General features: G+C 47.5%; 1 protein-coding gene across 3 annotated transcripts in view; it reads left to right on the top strand.

Moving 5' to 3' along the window:
- Positions 1–20,952, top strand: part of PLD1 (phospholipase D1) — a 215,730-nt gene that overhangs the window by 71,850 nt on the left and 122,928 nt on the right. The window contains exon 1 of one of the 3 annotated variants that reach the window (XM_083177752.1): positions 8,980–9,164. The exons of 1 other annotated variant lie outside the window; for it this stretch is intronic. The gene's annotated coding sequence lies outside the window, so the exon portion shown is untranslated. Of the gene's footprint in view, positions 1–8,979; positions 9,165–20,952 lie in introns of those variants that run through there. One more of the 3 variants, XM_083177754.1, reaches the window with a different exon arrangement.

The following is a 20,952-nucleotide window of genomic DNA, read 5'->3' on the forward strand; positions in this document are numbered from 1 at the left end:
CTGCATCCGGTTTCCACCAACGACGCTGGGATGTACACCGCAGGCTCTGCATCGTCCAGACAGGGCAAGGGATGGAAAAGGCTGCCAGGCAGTCTGCACCGCCATCCGCTGCAGTGCCCTCTGTGAACACCAATGAATAACAATAATACAATAAATAAGGTTTTATTATTCTGGAACACAGGAGTCGATACTCAAAGCAAGGATTCCCCTCTCAATCAGGAACTCCAGAAGTTAATTACATAAACAACCCTACCTTTTAGGCTACAAAGCAAACAAGCTATTAGAAAATCACTTACAGTACTACATATAATGAACGATTACAATGCAAGCAATTCATATAATTTACGGTTTCTAGGAGGCCTCTACTAATTCAATTAATATGGTTTATTATTGAGCAACAATGGGTTAATTTTTACAGTTACTCTTTAATAAAGCGCTTCCTTATAGAACTGTCCCTGTCCCTCTAAGGGGACTAAAGTCTACGCTGAAAGTTAATCCCTAGGGTATTTGTAATCCAGGTAAATCCTGTGCAATTCTGTCGCTGACCCTATTATTTGCAGATGCTGAATAGTCAATTATAGACCTTTAATGCTGTTAGTTACTGGAAAATGTCTGGGCTTCCAACTCCCAGCCCGCTAAGCCTCTTTCCAACTCTGATACCCTCAATTGCAAGGTTGATGGATACCTTCCTGAGGTGATACTAAATTAGCTTTCACTGCTACCTGAATCTTGCTTCCAGTCACAGTCTCCAAATGAATCTTTACCTTTTCAATAATGAAGGAAATGTTTTCCTATCTCAGGGGAGATGTTGGGTAACTCTATTCTAATTAATCATCTCCCGCGACTAGGACAAATGAAACAGTTTTGCTCTAGGATGAACTTAGTAGTAGTTATCCTGTGTAGTAATAAAGGTTGACTAAATAAGCCATTCTCTGGATACAACTTGGTGTAAGTCCCAATAAATAACAAGTATTAGCACTGATGTCAATTTGGCACAGTATAGCTGGCTTAGGTTGGTCGGGTGCTGCAGCAGAGCGTTTACTATCAGCTGTCAGCTCAGTCTGCACTAGGTTGCTCTGTGTGTGTGATGCGGGGCTGGCCTTAGCCTTATTAGCCTGCCTTTGGGGTGGGCTGCTTGTCACTCACCACTCCCCTTCTCTGGTTCTCTGCTCTGGTGCCCGGCTCACTCTCCGCCTCTGTGCCGTCTCCTCCATCCCTGCTCTGGCTCCATCAGCGCTGATGCGGCCTCCTCCGGCTGTCAGTCAGCCTCCGATCACGCCTCCTGAGGCTCCCCACCGGGATCTGCACTGCCCAAGCCTACTACGATGACACGGCCCAGCCTTCTGCTGCGGACGCCGCCTACCTCCCGAAACTAAATGCGGGGTTCTTTGAAGTGGCCGCCGGAGCTCCGCCGCCTGTCAGCGCCCGGTCCCCGCCGAGTCACCGCTGCACACCAGCTGCCCGGAAGACACCGGACCCCTCAGGTAAGTATTATAGCACCGCTCTCCGCGTCTATGCTGCGTTGCTCTGCTGTCACTCCAATCCTCAGGTGAACTCCCCACTCCACAAACGGCTGTCACTTTATATCCAGCAGCACGCGCCCAGCACACAGTCCCGCTCTCCGCACGAGCCCCATAACTTTATTTATATGTCTATCATGGGTCCAAACTGGTCGCCCCTTCAATCAGGGGTAATGGATCAGGCTGTGTTGCAAGTCTATGGGGAATTCCCTTTTAGGATAGTCCACTTCCCTCTGAGAGGGGTTTCAGTCTATTCACTCCCGTGTCCAAGATTTCTCTCGCGCTGCCCCCCTGCACTGGAACAACCTCCCTCCACCCATCAGGCTATCTGATTCCCTTACATCCTTCAAGCGCTCCCTCAAAACCCACTTTTTTCGACTAGCCTATCCCTCCTCCTAACCTCTTTTGATCCTCCTATCCTGCCTCCGTTCCCCTCCGTTCCTACTTATCCTATTGTATTTCGTTCGTCCACCCACCTATTTTTAGTATGTTAACTCTTATGAGCAGGGCCCTCCTTCCTCACGTACTCACCCTACCTCATTACCTCACCTGTGCTCCTGTCCTGTTCTTCCCTTCCTCTACTTCATCTTTAGTCTCCTTGACAATTTTGACACCTACTTCTGAACTGATGCTGATTTTAGTTCTACCAGCTATTCCCCTATTTATACTGTATCTTTCAACACACCCTGTACGTTACCTTGTAATTTGTTTTTTTTTGTTTGCTATGTACGGCGCTGCGGACACTTTGCGGCGCCTTATAAATAAACGTACTACTACTACTACTATTATAGTAATAATAAATGTCTTTATTCCTTCTATGAAAGCCTTCTTTTGCCTTCTGTGAAGGCATTTATTTATAAATATGTCCAGCTCACATTTAATGTCCACTGTGGGGATAGCATATGTTTATAACATAACTTCATGTATGGCATCATATGCCCATAACCCACTGCATGCACATATATGTGGTTATCACATTTTTCCATGGTGAAATCTTTGCATGTCCTCATGCAATTTACTACTTACATTACAAACATCAAAATATCACTACATATATACTTTGAACATTACAGATCATTACATACTTTTAAATCAAGGGAATTTACATTTTTACAATAAACCATTCTTTACTTTGAACAAGTTTTGCTTAGTCTCTGAACCGGAGGGATTTTACCCCTCGGGTACTTCTAATGAGTCTTCTGGACATCTTCTCTACACCATCTTTGTGGAGGAATGGGCCACGTTCCTAGGCCTCTCTTCTTTTCTCTGCGAGGAGTATTTCCCTAAGGCGCTTAAGATATACTGGGTCTTCCAGAGGATGGTAGGGGACTTGTGGTATTGCGTCTTCTTCTGTACAGTCCTGGCATGGCTCGAGTTGGTTTCTGTGTACCATCTTAAGAACTTGGTGGTCATCTCCATCTCTTCTTATTCCATACACCCCAGTGTCTGTAGCTGAAAGGTCAACAATTACGTAGGGTTCAGATTCCCAGAAGGGATCTAAGTCGTTACTCCGATTGTCATCCAGCTTCCAAACTCGGTCTCCCACTCAGAACGATGCGGCATTCGCGTTCTGACCATAACTTGTCCCTTGTGGGTGGTGTGCTGTCTCCACCCTTTCTTCCACTACTTCCCCGGCCTGTTCATGCCGATGCTCGTGTTCGTTCACCCCATCCGTCTGTATCACTTCTGTCCCCTCGGAGAGGGTGTCAAGCTCCTGATCCGCTGCTCTGTTTCCCCTACTAAAAGGTTGCCTGTGGGAGAATAGTGGTGGACTTCTGCACTGGATGGGTCTCTGCGGAGGGAACACTTCTTCCACTCTCTCCCCTTCACTTGCTTGGTCTGTACTTATGCCTTCTCCACCAGATTCGGCAGCATCCTCTAATTTTGGCTGGTAAGACCATCTGCGGAACTGACGTCTGTTGGGAGCAAACCGGCTTCCTTTAACTGGTACACCGCCAGGGCCCGTCACGTTGGCTGCCTCAGCACCCTTCTCTCCTTCTACCACATCAAATTCAACCGTCTCGCCCTCTCCAACACTGCACAGAAATTTCTGGTGGTTGTTTCTCTTTATGGCCGTCTGATGGACAAAGACATCCTCTTTTGTATCATTCCTGTTGATGAAGCCATACCTCTTCCGGACATTAAACCACATGACAGTTCCTTGTACCTGAGTAGCCAGCACTCTCTTCTCTACCTGGCTTCTCCGGCCATAGATAGTCATAATTCGGTTCAGAGTCTGAGGTTGGCTGTACGATTTTTGTGTCAGTGTCAGGATTAGTTCTTTCGGGCAATTTCTATAGTAATAATAAATGTCTTTATTCCTTCTATGAAAGCCTTCTTTTGCCTTCTGTGTAGGCATTTATTTATAAATATGTCCAGCTCACATTTAATGTCCCCTGTGGGGATAGCATATGTTTATAACATAACTTCATGTATGGCATCATATGCCCATAACCCACTGCATGCGCATATATGTGGTTATCACACCTCTATAGTGTGGTGGTCTACATGGCTGGGCTTATCTGTACCGGGTCCCTGCCTTTACTACAATTAGGGAAAACTCGGCGCTGCAGCGGCTAGCGGTGCATGCCATTTCTACAGAAAATAATGATTTAAAAGGGTGCAGGGGATTGACTGCTGGACCCTCGGGCCCCCCCCAGCGGCCGGGTCCCATAGCAGTTGCATCCACTGCACCCTCTATACTTACGCCACTGATAGCAGGGTCTATTCTGGGTGCATGGGCAGGGCCGGCAACAGAAATCTTGGGGCTCTGTACAGTGATATTTGTGGGGCCCCCCACCTTATCTCAAATCCACACAACTCTCTTCTGCATGAGCCTCATTTAACCTTTTGCTCCTCCAGATACTGCTTTCAGGTGCGGATTTCTGCCGTTCTCAGTCCTGCTGGCCTCGATCCTAGCTGCTGCTTCCTGCTGGCTCCCAACTGCTGCTGGCCTGTCACTTACACAAAAGAACGCCGAGCACTGCAAGCAGGCAGGGCAGGTTGTTTGCAGAGTGCGGAATAGACGACCCACGCATGCGCAGTAAAAGTACAGGAACCAGAGACTGAGGCCACAGCACCAGGTACGGCTGTGCGCCTGCGGCCTTAGGCCATGCACACACAGACACAGTAGATGTCAATGGCACACAGTGAATCAGTCAGACTCAGCCATACACAGATGGTGCATAGTAGATGGCCGGGCCGCAAGGGTCACTGACAGGCCAGCTAGTACAGGCAGCGGTGCCGGGGCATGGAAGCTCTGGGGCCCGTCACACTTGTCCCCCTTGCCCCCCCCCCCCCCCCTGTTGTCTGTCCTGTGCATGGGCAGGACAGGTTGGGACAGAGGAGTTGTGAAATAGGCCGAGGGCAATAAGGTGTGTTTTTGCAATAGTAAATTCAGACGTACTGTATTTGTGTATGGTCAGGGACAGATAGCAGAAGGCGATGGTGGTCCTTAGCTAAACTGCTTGTGATTAGCTCTTTGCAAATACTGTGATGGGTGGTTTGTTTGTTGCTCAGGCATGTACATTGTTATGCATTTTTATGGTAGTGTTCCCCCTAGGAATTTTTTGGGGCAGGGCGCCGCTGTACGGGATGGGGGCGGACCGGGCCCGCCGACGTCATCGTTGTAGGCGGTACCGGGCCGCCCCGTCACCAAAGGAGGCGTGCCCGGGCCGCCGCGTCACCAAAGAAGGCGTGCCCGGGCCGACGCGTCACCAGAGAAGGCGTGCCCGGGCCGCCGCGTCACCAGAGGAGGCGTGCCCGGGCCGCCGCGTCACCAGAGGAGGTGTGCCCGGGCCGCTGCGTCACCAGAGGAGGCATGCCCGGGCCGCCGCGTCACCAAAGCGGGCATGCCCGGGCTTCCTCAGTCTGGCTTCGCCAAAGTCCGTGAGCTGCCGGGGAAGCCTAGCGCCGCCGAGATTGCGGTGCCTGGAGCTTCCCCGGGCACAACATTAGTCAGGCAGCAGGCTCTTTTAGCGGGGCACTGCTGGAGGGGCAGGGCGCATTTTGCCCTTTAGAAATCGGGCAGGGCACAGCGCCCCGCTAAAACAGCCTAGCGGGAACACTAATATGGGTATTTTTGAACATGAGATGGAAATTGATACTACTGTATTGGAGAGCAAACAAAATAAATAGGGAAAATATGAATGTAACCTTCATTTTTTAATTTTTGCTGCTTTGCATATGGTTTCAGTAATGGCGTACTGAATGCTAATGGGACTATATGTATATACAGTACTAACAGTGGCATAACTATAATTTAAGGGCCCCCCTGCATCGTCCACAGACTTACCTGTATTCGCTGCGGTGGTCCCGGCTCCCCTACTGGCTTCATTCTGATGCTATAAAAACGGACCATCACAAAATGTCTGCCCCCATACAGCAGACAGTATCAGAGAACTGTTTGCTATATGGAAGCAGACATTTTATGATAGTCTGTCTCCATAGCATCAGAATGAAGCCGGAAGGGGAGCTGCGGGGGATGGGGGTGGGCATTACAATAGCCCCGCAGCCCCCCCGGCGCCCGCACTTACACAGTGCCGGGGCTGCGGTGCTAGTGTTACGCCACTGAGTACTAATGTACTGTATATGTGTATAGCAGTCATCATACTAATTGCCACTTATATGTAAAGCCCTGTACACATGGGGTGACATGGGGAGACTGTGCTGAGCATTTTGCTTAAGCAAGATTGCTCTGCACACATGAGGTGCACCCGCAATGTGTGCTGAATGATCTGTGCTCAGCGGGGCTCAGCCTATGCTTTTAGGCAAAACCCCTATGAATGGGCCATACAGATATGGTAATTTAAGCTTCATATCTAATACCACTTTCAGACTGAAAATGCAGGGTCACATCGGGACTTTAAAATGGTTCAGTTCTGGTGTGACCCTGCATTTTGGTCTGTTCAGACCTCCTTAGCAAATGCCGGTTCACTGATGCCATCCGGGGGCACGGCAGAGCGTCAGGGGCGTGGGAGGAGGCAGCGCTTAAAGCTGGTGCTGCTCCAAGCACTGCCTCCTCCATTGGTGTGAACGGGAAGCGGGTCGCTCGACCTGATAAACCCATTCACTCCGTAAAGCAATACGGCAGCAAAACTGTAAAAATCCTTATTTTTTACCGGTTCGTATTGCCGTGTTGCTACCGGTTTGTGGGACCTGGTAACCCCTTTCACATCGCACCAATTTCCGTGTCGAACCGGCAAGAAACCCTCATCAACCTGGAAATTAGGGGCCTTATTCTGATTGACTAGCAAGTCCATCATACGTCGCCCTCTGCCCGCAGTGCCGGCAGCCACCCCCCTTGGCGTGTAGGGTGCATGCACCGAAAGCTTTGTCTGCACATGCGCAGACAGTAAACATCGGTCCTCCATGCATACGAACGGAGGACCAAATGAATCAAAATAAGGCCCTACAGTAGGTGTGATGTAAAAAGGGTATGAGCGATCTGACTAGATGTGATCTAGAACTTCCATCCAAGTAAATTTCCCCCTAAAGCCCTGTACACATGGCAGCGATAGGGGCTGATATCGCTGGGAATATGGTCGCTGGCGACCATATTGCCAGTGATGGGAGTGGGCCCCGTTCTAATCGCTGGTTGCAGGAGCTGGCTCCTGCGACCAGCTGATTACATCTGCGGCACCGCCGGCAGAGGTTTCTTTTCATCAGTGACCATCTCTGGCTGCCGATGAAAAGGGGGCATTGAGCGATATATTGCTAGCAATGTATTGCTGAGCAATATATCTCCCCCGTGTGTACGCACCTTGAGAGTGGAATCAAATTACCAGTGCCATTGCTTGACCATTCCAGGTGCCTTTTTGTGGTCATCACACTGAAATTGATTCCACTCTTAGGGGGAAATGTACTAGGATGAAAGTTCTAGTCCACATTGGATGTTGCTATGTGTGACCAATCAGAAACAACTTATTTATTTAGCATCTAAGTTAAAAGAAAGTATCTGATTGGTTGCCCATAGCAACATCCCATGTAAAACAGAACTCCCATCTTAGTAAATTTCCCACTTAAGAAAAAACACTGGGCGGCCATCTGAATGTGAAGCCTCTGGATGGCTCTCAGCCAATCAGAGGGCCACCCAATGTTTTAAACTTTGTTTTTCCAAAATACTGCCGCAGCTGCCCTCTGATAGCCAGCAGCGCTCCTTCACAGCACTAAGGGCAGCATTTATCAAGCAATACTTGCGGCTAATGCCCCCAAAACATCCGTTTTCGGAGGTTAACCGCAAATATTTAGTATCCCCCAAATGTATTAAAGGGGGACCGCAGCATGACTCTCCGATCCCCCCTTCAACACCGCCAGCCGCATCCCCCATAGGTTTATATGGGGGATGCGAAGCTGCCCGATGTATCAACATCGGGCAGCCCGGCTTCGCACCCCTGGGCTATCGCCATTCTGATATGGCGATAGCCCATTGTAGCCTATGGCTACACATCGCACTGCCCGGGCAGGGCAGTGCGGTCAGACGGGGTCAGTGCATAACCGCGCATGCGCAGACCTCCCAGCTTCCCGGTCAGGGCTTCGCAGGGAAGGGTTCCTTTAGGATCCCTGTCCCTGCGCCCTCAAATTGATACATCCAGGAGGTATCACATGCAATGCCCGGCGATGTGATCACGCCGGCATCGCTATATAATGATAAATGCGCCCCTAGGCGACACCACCATCCCTCTTCTAGCACCCGATGTGGCATCGCAGATGGCATGCAACATCCTCTGCTGGAAAAGGCACCATAAGATGCGATCCGATCATTAAGATATCGCATTGCATCCAATCGCAAGGGTCCCATTAGTGTATAATTCTACATATTAGTTATCTGAAAGAGGAATAACATCTAAAAAGGGGAAAACAGCGAATACGAGAAGAACAGAGACATATTTCCATACAGCTGTGTAGACAGACCCTTAAACAGAGGGAGAAATTAGTTATGTGATACATTTGGGAAATGTACTGTACCAGAACACAAGGAGTTAATCTTTCTCTCACATTTTCTGTCTCTCTCTTGAGCAAAGAAATACGACCTCGATCTGAAACGTTGCATGCGCATACAGCGCACTCTACATTGCACAGAAAGCCGGTGTGATTCTGTAGATTGCAAGCTTCTCTGCCACTACTGTCATATCGATCGCAGTGTATGTCGATCAGTGTATGCAGATAACAGCTGCCTCTGTAGCGTGCACACATAAAGCCTGTTGTCCGGGAGAGCAGGTGAGGTGCTGGGAAGGCAGGTCACAGACACTCGCAGCTTCCCGGTCCATAATCGCTCATGCTGCAGGTTGCAACAAGTAGTACAGATAACATATCGCTTTCCACACTGACTGGCAAAGCCCGCCCCTCGCTGACGTCACGGCAGTCGGCATTGCTTAGGGAGGCGTGGTTTGAAGTTCTACGCTGGAATCTCATTGGATGAGGGTCCTGGGGGCTTGGCCCAGTGGTCTCTAGTCTGTAGGGAGTTGTCTTCCTCCTCCTGAGTGTATAGTTCCCGATGCTACTGCTGCTCAGTGTCTCAGGCTGCAGTGGGTTATCCCTGTAAGTTACCCTGGTGGCGGTGCTACAGCTGCTGAGCCCTCTCCTCCACAACCAAAACAGGGCACTGCCAGCAGGATGGGCTTCCAGCGGCCACAGGGGCTTCAGGTGAGTGTCACACAGTGACAGTTTATGTATGTGCTTTGATCTGCCAGTCTATGGTGACAGAGATACATGTCATTGTGAGTGCTGCGCTTCCTAATGCATCTTACACACTGTACATGCCTACGCTGTCAAACATCACATTAGTATATACACAGGGAAACTAAAGTCAGCCATCACATTTGGAATTTCATCTGTGTTCTTCACAATTATATTAGAATATATCTGATCATTTCAAGAATCTTTTGCTTAAACCCTAACCGACTGTTACTGTTTATTTTAGTGGGGTTTTATTTAGGGGTTCTTCTCTCTGACTTTATAGATTTATTTATTTTTTTAATATTAGGGATCTTTGTGATGATCCTGCCTTTATAACCATGAGCATATGTAGTGCCGTGCACTGTGCGAAAGGTTGTCTGACCTAGTTGGAAAAACCAGTTCTACAGATCATCAAGACCAGAAGACACAATTGGTTTTCTTGTTTTATGGCCATCCTGAAAGGGATTACACAGATTTCTGTGTTCGCTTTGTAAACTAAACTTGAAGTGTCACTGTATTATTGTCAAGGTGTTTCGGTGTTTTTAACATCTCAGGGCATGTGTCTTTCACAGGAGAAGGTACAGGAGGCTGCTGTAGGTGATTATTATTAAAGTGATTCATTTTGGGAGAACTTTTTTTAAAGTCAGTCATGTACAGGAACTAAAGATGATGGCTCATGAATCAGTAAGATAGCTGCCCAGGGGGAATTCACGGCATTGTGTAGTTGCTATGTTTGGCTGTGCACATCCCTGAGAATTTCGTAAGCCCAAAACTGCTAATTTTTCTGCACCCCTCCATGGGTGTGAAGGAAAATTTGTGATGTTTGTGTCAGCGAGATGCCAGCAGTACTAAAAACCCGCACATAATTCTGTCTGGACTTTTGCGGACATTTCAGAGAATGAATTTTCCTTTGAACATGCCTGGAGGATGGCATTCTAATAGGTCACATTCAGGTTTCCAATTGTTTTTCATTTACATCTGAAAGTGATCAGATTGAGTTTGATTGAAGAGAGTGTCTTGTAATCATGTGCTTAACTTCAATGGCCTTACAGTGAGCAAACACTGCAAATACTGTACCTTGCCCTATAGATTGTAACCTTGCCAGCAGGTCCTCTTACCTCTGGCTGTTATAACAACCCAGTCTTGTGTTCCCAGTTGTAAAAGTTTGGGCTATATAAGTGACTGATAACGATAATAATAACATGAATAATATTAATAATTGTACTGTACATTTAAGGGTAGGAATACCCCTGCTGCATGAAATTATTTGTTAGCGGCAGGGGTGTTACTTGGATAAAGACATTTTACCAAGGTAGAGTGTCAGATGCCTGGCTACACAACCATTGGTGTTTCTATAATGGGTGCAATGTGTTCAGGGGGCCTCACACCGCACACATGTGTTTATTACTTACCTTTCCAGAGTCCCTTCATTGGCAGCTGCAGTAAAAAAAAAAATCACCAGCAAAATGGCTGCCACGCAAGCGTAGTAGGGATTTTGTCTCCTGAACAAGACCTTTAACCCTGTCCACCTTCCGGGGTCGACCTAATGACTGTAGACCTAAGTCTGTTCTGACAGATGTACCGCTTCCATGTAAGCACAGCTCACACCCATATTGAACTGGTCACAGTCCATCTGTGACTCTCACGTGTGATGTTTGTGGTTAGGATGTTGGTCTCCTCAGAGCATACCTTGCAAAAGTCACCATTATACTCTACTGTAACATTTGACTCTCCCTCGTCTTACCTCTTAGCTGTTCCATATACAGTATCCCCCATGTATTGGTTACTTCAGCATCATACATATCTCAGGTAATTCTGGATGATAAAACAATTATTTTTTCCACATACATCAATTTATGTGGCCATATATTGTGCATTTTACTTCCATTTGCTCAGCTTGCTGCTAAGTACAGTAAGAAACAATAATGAAAAGTGCTGACCTTCACCATCTATAAACCGCTAGATGAAGGGCTAAAGTTTAAGTGCAAGCAAGTCACGGGCAGATGTACCAAGGCCGCTTATATATATAGAACAATGTGTAGGAGCCTGGACCCTGCAAAGTCCATACACACTTACACGAAGCAGCGGATGAAGGAGAGATGAACTATACCATGCCACTTGGCACAACTGTCTCATGCTTCATGGCATCTTTAGCGGAAGTGCCCAGTATTGGTATAAAGTGAACAAATTGGCTGATAGATCATTCTGATTTGATAGGAAACTACATATCGGGTTGAAATAATGCTAGTGTGTACCTTGCCTAAACCTAGAAGAGTGATACAGGGGAGAGACCCAACCAATCGGCTCCTGCATTTGGCAAACACAGCTTGAAACATGGCAGTTACGAGCTGATTGGAATAGACTTTGATGACCCTTATTATTCTGGTTCACTCGCAAAGGCAAATGCCTACTCAAATGGACAAAACCATGTGCACTGCAGATGTAACATGTGTAGAGAGATTTAGATTTGGGTGCGTTATTTTGTTTCTGTGCAGGGTAAATACTGGCTGCTTTATTTTTACACTGCAATATAGATCTCACTTTGAAGTAAAACCCCACCCAAATCTAACTCTCTCTGCACAAGTAACATCTGCCCCACCTGTAGTGCACATGGTTTTGTCCATCTAAGAAGGAATTTTTCCGAAAGAGTGAACCAAAATAACCTCCATTATAAGGACCCAACTAATAAACCGTAACAAATCAACTCTACACCAAACAAAACAATAACAATAACATTGAACCATGGGGTGGGAGGGAAACATTTCCAGAAGCAAGAGGAAGTGCCAGCAGCAACTAATATAACTTCCCAAACACTACTTCCTCTGTACACTGTGTGCTACATGTCAGAATCAAGGACCTTATTCTGGTCCATTCGCTCCCCTGCGTGTTTGGGCAAACTATTATGCACATGTGCAGCTGATTGGTGCTAGCGGCCACGGTGAATTGATTATTGCCGGACGCTCGTACACAGCACTGTGGGTGGGGGGCATGAGGTGGTGGCGAGCAGTCATGCCCATGGGAACGCCCAGCTTTTCACAGAGGTGTCTTAGGTCTGCGAGCGCTGTAGAGATCATTCGATGGTTGGCGATACAAGCTGCGAATAGATGTTTATGCAAAACATCCATTTGCATGCCTGCGGGGGATCACGGCGCACGAGGGGGGGGTACGGCCGTGCAGGCAGCGTTTGGTTTGCAAGTCTTGCACGTCAACCAGAGTAAGGTCCCAAATGTACAAAATTGGCATTTTAAAGGCAACCATATATTTTAAATGGGCGCATTCCACCCACCTTTGCCGTACAACTATTCCTAAGTATATCCTAAGCCTTGCATTTCACAAAAGGTTGATGATTTTATGGAAATTCTCCACTTACACAAAGACCGCCCAATCTCCCTACTATGGAGACCAGCGGATCTCTCCTGAGACTCCCTTTCTGTGTACAGTAAGTACAGTTTGTTTTCAGTACGTTTTTCTCACAGTCTGCTATAAACAAGTGGACATATTGGGGCAGATACATCAGAAAACCAGTATCAGTCAAAATGTATGGGGTTCACCGATCGTCCATTCCCGACCAAAAAGTGATCATAATTGCTACAATAGTTGGTCTGACATGCTGAGCTTCATCAACCAATTGCAGACCAGTACTGGTTTATTCAACTGGGCACATTCATGATTTGCAAGTTCCATGTTCAATTCAAGTGGGCATAGATGGAGAATATAGTAGTGTGCCGAGTGCAGCGTGGCACCATGCCCAAAGCATGGCAATGTAACCCCCAAAAAAAGTGTAAAAGTCATGTCAACCTTTTGCTGTGTTGAACATTTCCATCTTGACCTTTTGCTTGTGTCAACCTTTTATCAGTGTCGCAGTAAACCATGTCAACCTTTTTCAAGTGTCGACCTAGATACTGTCGACCTAATGTTCCACACTGGATTTGCAGATCTGATCTAAATGAGGAATCAATGTAAAAAATCAGCAATGTATTGGTGCAAATTGTTATATTGGAGAATAGTAAAATGAGGGGAAAATACAGAAGCTTCAAATCATTATTTTTTGCGTGGGGGGAATTGTTGATGTACGAGCCCCTACGAACTGTACGGCGAGTACGTATAGTTTATGAGCCTTACCGGGGCTGCATATTTCTCATTTGTTTGGGCAAGGCCTTATGTGTTCACTGAAAATATAAATCCTAATACTATTTTGAACAACAAACTTTATTGAACGTTTTTTTATGTGAATGTGACAGTCAGAGATAGTGTAGAGATTGTTCTGACCAGCAACAATTAAAAGCTCAAACGAAATTTGCTGCGCTATATAAGAAACTGTTAATAAATAAATAACTAAAATAAAAAATCAACCTATAATAATAATAATAATAATAATAATAATAATTTTACTTTTGTGAAACAATATCTTTAATACCTTCAGTATGTTGCCATTTTTTGGGTGCTGGAAAACTACAAATGTACCACAGCACTGTTTGCTTATAATAAAAAAAAATTCAGTTTTAGACTTCCAGTAGCAGAAAACACAGCAAATCCATAGAGCAGGGGTTTCCAAACTTTTTTGAATCACGGCACCCTAGGGCAGTGATTTTCAACCTTTTTCAGGTCGCAGCACACCGGACAAGACTTTAAAATTGCCAAGGCACACCAACAGCTTTTAATCAAATATACCCCCCCCCCCCCCTTAGTTATTACACACACCTGCCCCCCCTTAGTTATTACACACACCTGCCCCCCTACCTTAGTTATTACACTGTAATAACTAAGGGGGGGGGGGCAGGTGTGTGTAATAACTAAGGGGGGGCAGGTGTGTGTAATAACTAAGGGGGGGCAGGTGTGTGTAATTATTACACACACCTGCCCCCCCCCTAGCAGGGCCGTAACTAGGGGGGGGGGGGGGGCTAGGGGGTCACAAGACTTTAAAATTGCCAAGGCACACCAACAGCTTTTAATCAAATATACCCCCCCCTTAGTTATTACACACACCTGCCCCCCCTTAGTTATTACACACACCTGCCCCCCTACCTTAGTTATTACACTGTAATAACTAAGGGGGGGGGGCAGGTGTGTGTAATAAATAACTAAGGGGGGGGCAGGTGTGTGTAATAACTAAGGGGGGGCAGGTGTGTGTAATAACTAAGGGGGGCAGGTGTGTGTAATTATTACACACACCTGCCCCCCCCCCCCCCCTAGCAGGGCCGTAACTAGGGGGGGGGGCTAGGGGGTCACGCGCACCCCCTAGCCCGGGAGGGTGGGGGCGCTAGTGTGAGGTATTGTTGATGGGCAGCGGGGGTCCAGGGACTGGTGGGTTAACTCCGGCTCCTACTAGCGCTGCCGGGCGGTGGGCGGGAAGCAGGTTTTCAAAAGACTTGCCGGACGCTGATTGGCTGAATTCAGCCAATTTGCGTCCGGCAAGTCTTTTCAAAGTCATCAGCGCTTCCCGCCCTTAGTTATTACACACTCCTGCCCCCCCCTTAGTTATTACACACACCTGCCCCCCTACCTTAGTTATTACACTGTAATAACTAAGGGGGGGGGGGCAGGTGTGTGTAATAACTAAGGGGGGGCAGGTGTGTGTAATAACTAAGGGGGAGCAGGTGTGTGTAATTATTACACACACCTGCCCCCCCCTAGTTATTACACACACCTGCCCCCCCCTAGTTATTACACACACCTGCCCCCCCCCCCCTAGTTATTACACACACCTGCCCCCCCTTAGTTATTACACACACCTGCCAGTCCTTTATTATGCACAGCACCAGCGCCCGTTGGATGTACATGCTATATCCAAAATAATGATCTTACCTCCAGGAGAATTATACAGTGCGCGCAGTGCGCACTTCACTTGATGGCTCCGGTGGCGGCCTTCTGCGCATGCGCCGGGACGTGCCTTGTGCCCACAACGCATAGGTCGGATGACCTAATGCGCACAGGCACGTCCGGCGTCATCTACAGGGGTCACACAGACGGCGCCGAGGACGGAGGACGCTGTCTGATTTGCCAAGTGCCGAGGAGGGAGGGCCCTGGTGAGTCGCCGTGACCCGCTGTCGCGCGGCACACCTGAGGGCTGGCCGCGGCACACTGGTTGAAAAACACTGCCCTAGGGTATTAGAATTTTTTTCACGGCACCCCATAAACATATTAAATTAAGTAAATTGTGTTTTATATATCATCCCTATGGTTAGCTACTGTATGTGATGATGGACAGGATTCACTTCTGTTTGTCCACATATTTAATTATGGGAAGCTACAAGCATTACTTTTGCCTACTTTACTGACCAATATGAATTTAAATTGCTCCTGGATTACAACCTTGTAAGTGTCCCAAGGCACCTAGGGTGTCACGGCACACAGTTTGGGAACCACTGCCATAGAGACACATGCGTGACCTCTTCATGTTTATTGTATCTGTAACAACTGGTGGTACAGGAAAAAGTGGTCACACGTGATAGGCTTAACAATGATCATCAATGGAAACATTATATTGTTCAAACAAACAACAACAACAAACAAACAAAAATCTGTTTAGAGAAATACTATTTTATAGGTAGTGAGAAAAATACCCCAAGGCAGATTAGCATTTGTCTGATCATTAGATTATCCAGGTTCATTTTATTTTACATTTTAAATATATTGTTATTGCACATGCTATCTAGACAGAAATCTTCCTGTTATTCATAACAACGGAAGACAATTAATAGTGTTTATCTTCCACTTGTATTCTTATTATTTGCTTGATTGATTGTTAGTGCTCTACCTAGGGCCAGATGTATCAAGCTTTAAAAAGTAAAAATGGAGAGTAAAGCTGTGTACACACGGAGAGATATATTTTTCAGTGTCTCCTGTCCAGAGATGGTCGCTGATGAACAGGAGACTCTGCTTGGGGACTAGTAGACTATTTTTAGCTGCAAAGCAAATTACATAATGATTTTTTTTTGTAGAAATTTTCATGGTTTGTACTTTGAGTCTTATATATGTATTCAATGCCTGGGCGAGCTGTGACAGTGAGCAGTGCTGTCTGCTCGCTGTCACATCTCGCCCTGTCAGTATTCAACTGCGCCCCTTGCATACGCCGATTCCCTCTTGCTCCGTTTTTGGAGTGTATGCAGCCGCTGAAACAGCGAGACTCCCTGCATTAGCCGCAAGACCACAGTTTGGAGGAATCCTCGCTGTCCTGTGACAGTCAGGATTCCCTCGGAACGTTGAATAGGGTGAGCGGACGGCTTTTTTTCTGCGATTCACATCATTTAACCCCCTCGCCAGCTGCATTCAATACGGGCCTTTAAAAAAGTGAAATCACTGTGGATGACTATACTTCTAATCTTATTTACTATGCCACCTCAATTTGTTACTTAAGGCTTATATTACCAAATAATAATTCTTGAGATTTGCAACAGTATTGTTTGACAAAGTAACCACAGTCACATGGCTAATGATGCAGTGAGCAGAGTTGCCTTGAAACCCCCCTCTGAATTCTAATTTAATTGTGACTTCCCCCCACTTGACACCTAAAACAGTCTGCTAACCTACTTCTCCCTTCATACTTAACCATATTCAATACATGAGGTATCATTTGAGAGATTGCGTCAGTGGCGTAACTAAGCCACCGCAGCCCCCGCGGTCGCAGGGGGGAGCCGACGCCACCGGGGCGCAGCCAAAGGCAACAATCCTCCTCTCAGTGACCCCACAATTATACACAACAAGCCGCATCTTGACCGCTGGCTTCCTGCTGCCGCCGCGCTGTCGCGTGCATGATGGATGCTGCACTGCTGAACACCGCGCCCCCTTCCTCCGCCATCGTACGCTATGCAAATGAACTAACCCCTGGTCTGAGATGGATGTGAGGGAGTCCAGTGGCGTCACTAGGGACAGAGCCGCACTACACCCGCATCTACAGTCCCGACTCCCCTGGCATTCAGCATGAGAACATGGCCGGAGCCCACGGCTCCCTCAGCAGCCAGTCAGTCACTTGGTACAGGGGGAGCATTTCTAAAGTACCCCCTCCCCAGCGGTGGTCGGCTACACGCAGCGCCGCTGATCGGCTCCCTTATACATACTAGACAGTTGATAGCTAGGCTAGGCTCACTCCTCCTCAGGCGGTGATCGTCTCTCCCCCCCAAACACTGATCGGCTCTCTGCAAAAGTGTCTGAGAGCAAGGGAGAAGTCCAGCCTGCTGAGATCTTTGTTTGAGCTGAGGCTGAGCTGACGCTGGGGCTGGCAACATTCACGGGCCTCACACCATGGAGAGGCATGACTGTGGAATCACACCAGCACCCTGATCCTAGTAGCTGCATCTGGCACTGAGGGGCTGCTGACTGAGTGTACATGCAGAGCTGCAAAGTATGTAAACCAGGCAATCAATCTTCAGGTCAGTGTAACAATCTCCTTTCCCCAGAATAATACCTAACTACCAGCCCACTTTTCCAGCCCAGTAGTTCCCCACCACCCCAGTGTCTATCAGTCTGCTACCTTGCCCCCTTCCCTCCCCAATCAGCCAACTTACCCCATCCCACTGCCCCCCCCCCCCTCCACTTAACCCCCAGCCTGCACCAATCACTGCCCCTCAGACATGATTCAGCATAGTGCCTCCCCCCTTTTCTAAATTAGTGTTTGCCCTGTCCCACACATTGAAATATATAAATATAATATAGCAGTGGGGATGTCGGCAGTCAGATAACTGAAGCCGGCATCCCAATGGAGGGAATCCTGTCCAGGGAGTGCCGGCATTTCATGCAGTTACACACATAGGGAGGCACTGTGCTGTGTGTATATATATAATATATATACAATTTTGTGAGGAGGCACTCCTAAACAATCCCAATGAATGAAGAAAAAACACTCTGTAGCTCCGGTGCCCTCCTGGGTGTAAGTCAGCCTGAGCCGATGGTATACAAGGGGGGTTGGTGGCACTCGGAATAATAGAAACCACACAGGGGTTGACCAACAATTCTGTGCCCAGCGGCACTTTTGCCCGACGTACCTGAAACTTGATAAAAGTGCCGCTGGGCACAGGATTGTTGGTCAACCCCTGTGTGGTTTCTATTATTCCGAGTGCCGCCAACCCCCCATATATATATTTTACTTTGGGGGGGGGAGCCAATTTTTTTTTGGCTGGGGGGAGCAAAATTTCTAGTTACGCCACTGGATTGCGTTCTCACCTTCTGACAAATTATTATTTTACAATTGCACATTGTATTATTGGTTTACAAATCGAAGTTAATTACTGTGTTGGGGTGCCATTATGCGTCTCCCCATTCATTGCATAACATGAACCATAATAACATTTACAAACAGTTTGAGATTTTGAAATCTTTAGCATAACTTACTCATACCAATAAAAGAAATGATGCTGTAACTTTCAAGGCTTCACTTTAAGTTATAAACATTTACCATAAACTATGTCAGTTTACCATATAACAGCAGTAACATTAAACATTTCTATCAATTACATTTTCTTGCAAAACTATTGTAGAATCTTTTACATTTGTTACATTATAAGCTTCACCCCTCCACCTTCCCGCTGTTGAGGAACCGGTCACTGTATGAAACACATGGGTGATCCTCTGATCTGCTCACTGTATGAAACACATGGGTGATCCTCTGATCTGCTTACTGTATGAAACACATGGGTGATCCTCTGATCTGCTTACTGTATGAAACACATGGGTGATCCTCTGATCTGCTTACTGTATGAAACACATGGGTGATCCTCTGATCTGCTTACTGTATGAAACACATGGGTGATCCTTGGATCTGCTCACTGTATGAAACACATGGGGGATCCTCGGATCTGCTCACTGTATGAAAAACATGAGGGATTCCACCCGCTAATAAGACTAGCAGCACTGGTGCATGTTAGCTGCTACCAGACTGCTGTGCAGTCTGTGTCACCCAATCATCTGAGAGCTAAAACAGAGCTCGCTCAGCTTCTTAGAGCTCCTGCATCTTAGCCTCACTGCAGGACGCGTGCAATTGACACGCGGAGCCCGGCTGCTGACACCGCTATCTGACCTGCAGCAGGATGAGCACACATGCACCTCAGTATAAGCTGGAGAACTGCCCACCTGTGCCACAACCCTGCTTGTAAAGCTATGGCTGGGGACCCCCCATGCAGCTCAGACTCGATGCAGGGTGGGCGCACAGGATGAGATCCCCTAATCAGAGGCCGTTCACTGAGACCTGGTCCCTTCTGGCAGCAGAGCCCTGGAGGTCCGTACAACTGCAACAGGAGGAGCGTATGCCTGCTGACACCTCGTCCCTTCTGGCCGCACACAGTCCCGGAGGTCTGCGCTACTGCAGCAGAACGAGCACACAAGGGCCTCCGTACAAGCTGAAGAAATGCCGCCCCACATCCCTGCTTACCTCAGGTGCAGCCAGCAGTAAGGATCATAGCAGAGGCCTCTATACACTGATACGTCCTTCCCTGTCTTCAGACAGGTCACCCAGAGACCTGGACATCTTTTCTATAATAAGAGGAGAAGGGCTCCTCCTGATCTATGTCTACAATTTAAGGCAAAACATATAAAACCTACTAAGAGGCCCATGCGAAAATAATGATCCCCATATCTCCTCCCGTCATACTTAACCAACATCAATAAATTAGGTATAAGATATCAGTTTTGGTTGGCTATTCAAAATGGCTACAAATGAACCGGTTCTTCTGTCATCTTACTACAAACCACCAACCTTGCTAAAAAAGGAATCCTTTTTTATTCCCATGCATTTTTGCACAGGCCCCATAGTATTAGTATATTATATAACAGTGAACAGATGCAGCTATTTTGTCATGGGAAGAAAGGTTATTTGTGGACTGGGTGAGTCTGGAGAATGGGGCTGTGAATTGATCAATTACTATTTTAAATTCTCATATTAGTATATCATATAACAGCGAATAAATGCAGCTATTTTGTAATGGGGAAAGGTCGTTTGTGGACCCAGATGAGACTGGAGTATGGGGCCCTGATTTGAACAGGCGATAAATGTAGCAGAATTAATAAAAGATTTATTCATTAAGAATATGACAAGAAAACCTTAAATGGCAATGGATATGTGAAAAGACCAAAGTCATTATTAGCAATTTTCCTGTGCCATAGGCGGTGCCGGATTAAGTTTTCAGAGGGGCCCGGGACACTTTAGACAGGGGGGCCCCCTTGAAAAGCCTTTGTTTGCCTCTCTGTACTTTACTCTGTAGGACTGTAGGAGACCTCGCAGGCTCAGTGCTGCCTCTGATTAAAAACCCTCCTATGATTAGGCTGCTGCTGTCCTCCATGGGCCTGAGAAGCATGTAATGAGCTCCACCAATCCGAGCTCAGCACAAACCTCTCAGCCTCTAACCTCTTGTGCAAAGTCTCATGGGACTTAAGGCCCCCATACACTAGGGCGACTTGTCCTTAGGACAAGTCGCCCCCGACTTCCCCCTGAGCTTCCCCGGCTGCTCCCCGGGGGAGCTTGATTAGATTGGCACTTGATGTGCCATTTTTTACATGTGATAAATCGTCTCGATTTATCACATGTAAAAAACCCGGGGAGCAGGGGGGGGGGGGGCTAAGAGGTGAGAGCTGGTGGGAGCAGGGGGGCTGGGGACGCTGCGGGGGACACATCTGTGTCCCCCGCTGCTGGGGACGCTGCGGGGGACAGCGTCTGTACGGCGAGAAGGTAGAGGGAGCAGGGGGGGCTGGAGACGCTGCGGGGGACACATCTGTGTCCCCCGCTGCTGGGGACAGCGTCTGTGCGGCGAGAAGGTAGAGGGAGCAG

The sequence above is a fragment of the Crinia signifera genome, chromosome 3, assembly GCF_055691185.1.
Source record: "Crinia signifera chromosome 3, ASM5569118v1, whole genome shotgun sequence".
Classification (NCBI taxonomy): domain Eukaryota; kingdom Metazoa; phylum Chordata; class Amphibia; order Anura; family Myobatrachidae; genus Crinia; species Crinia signifera.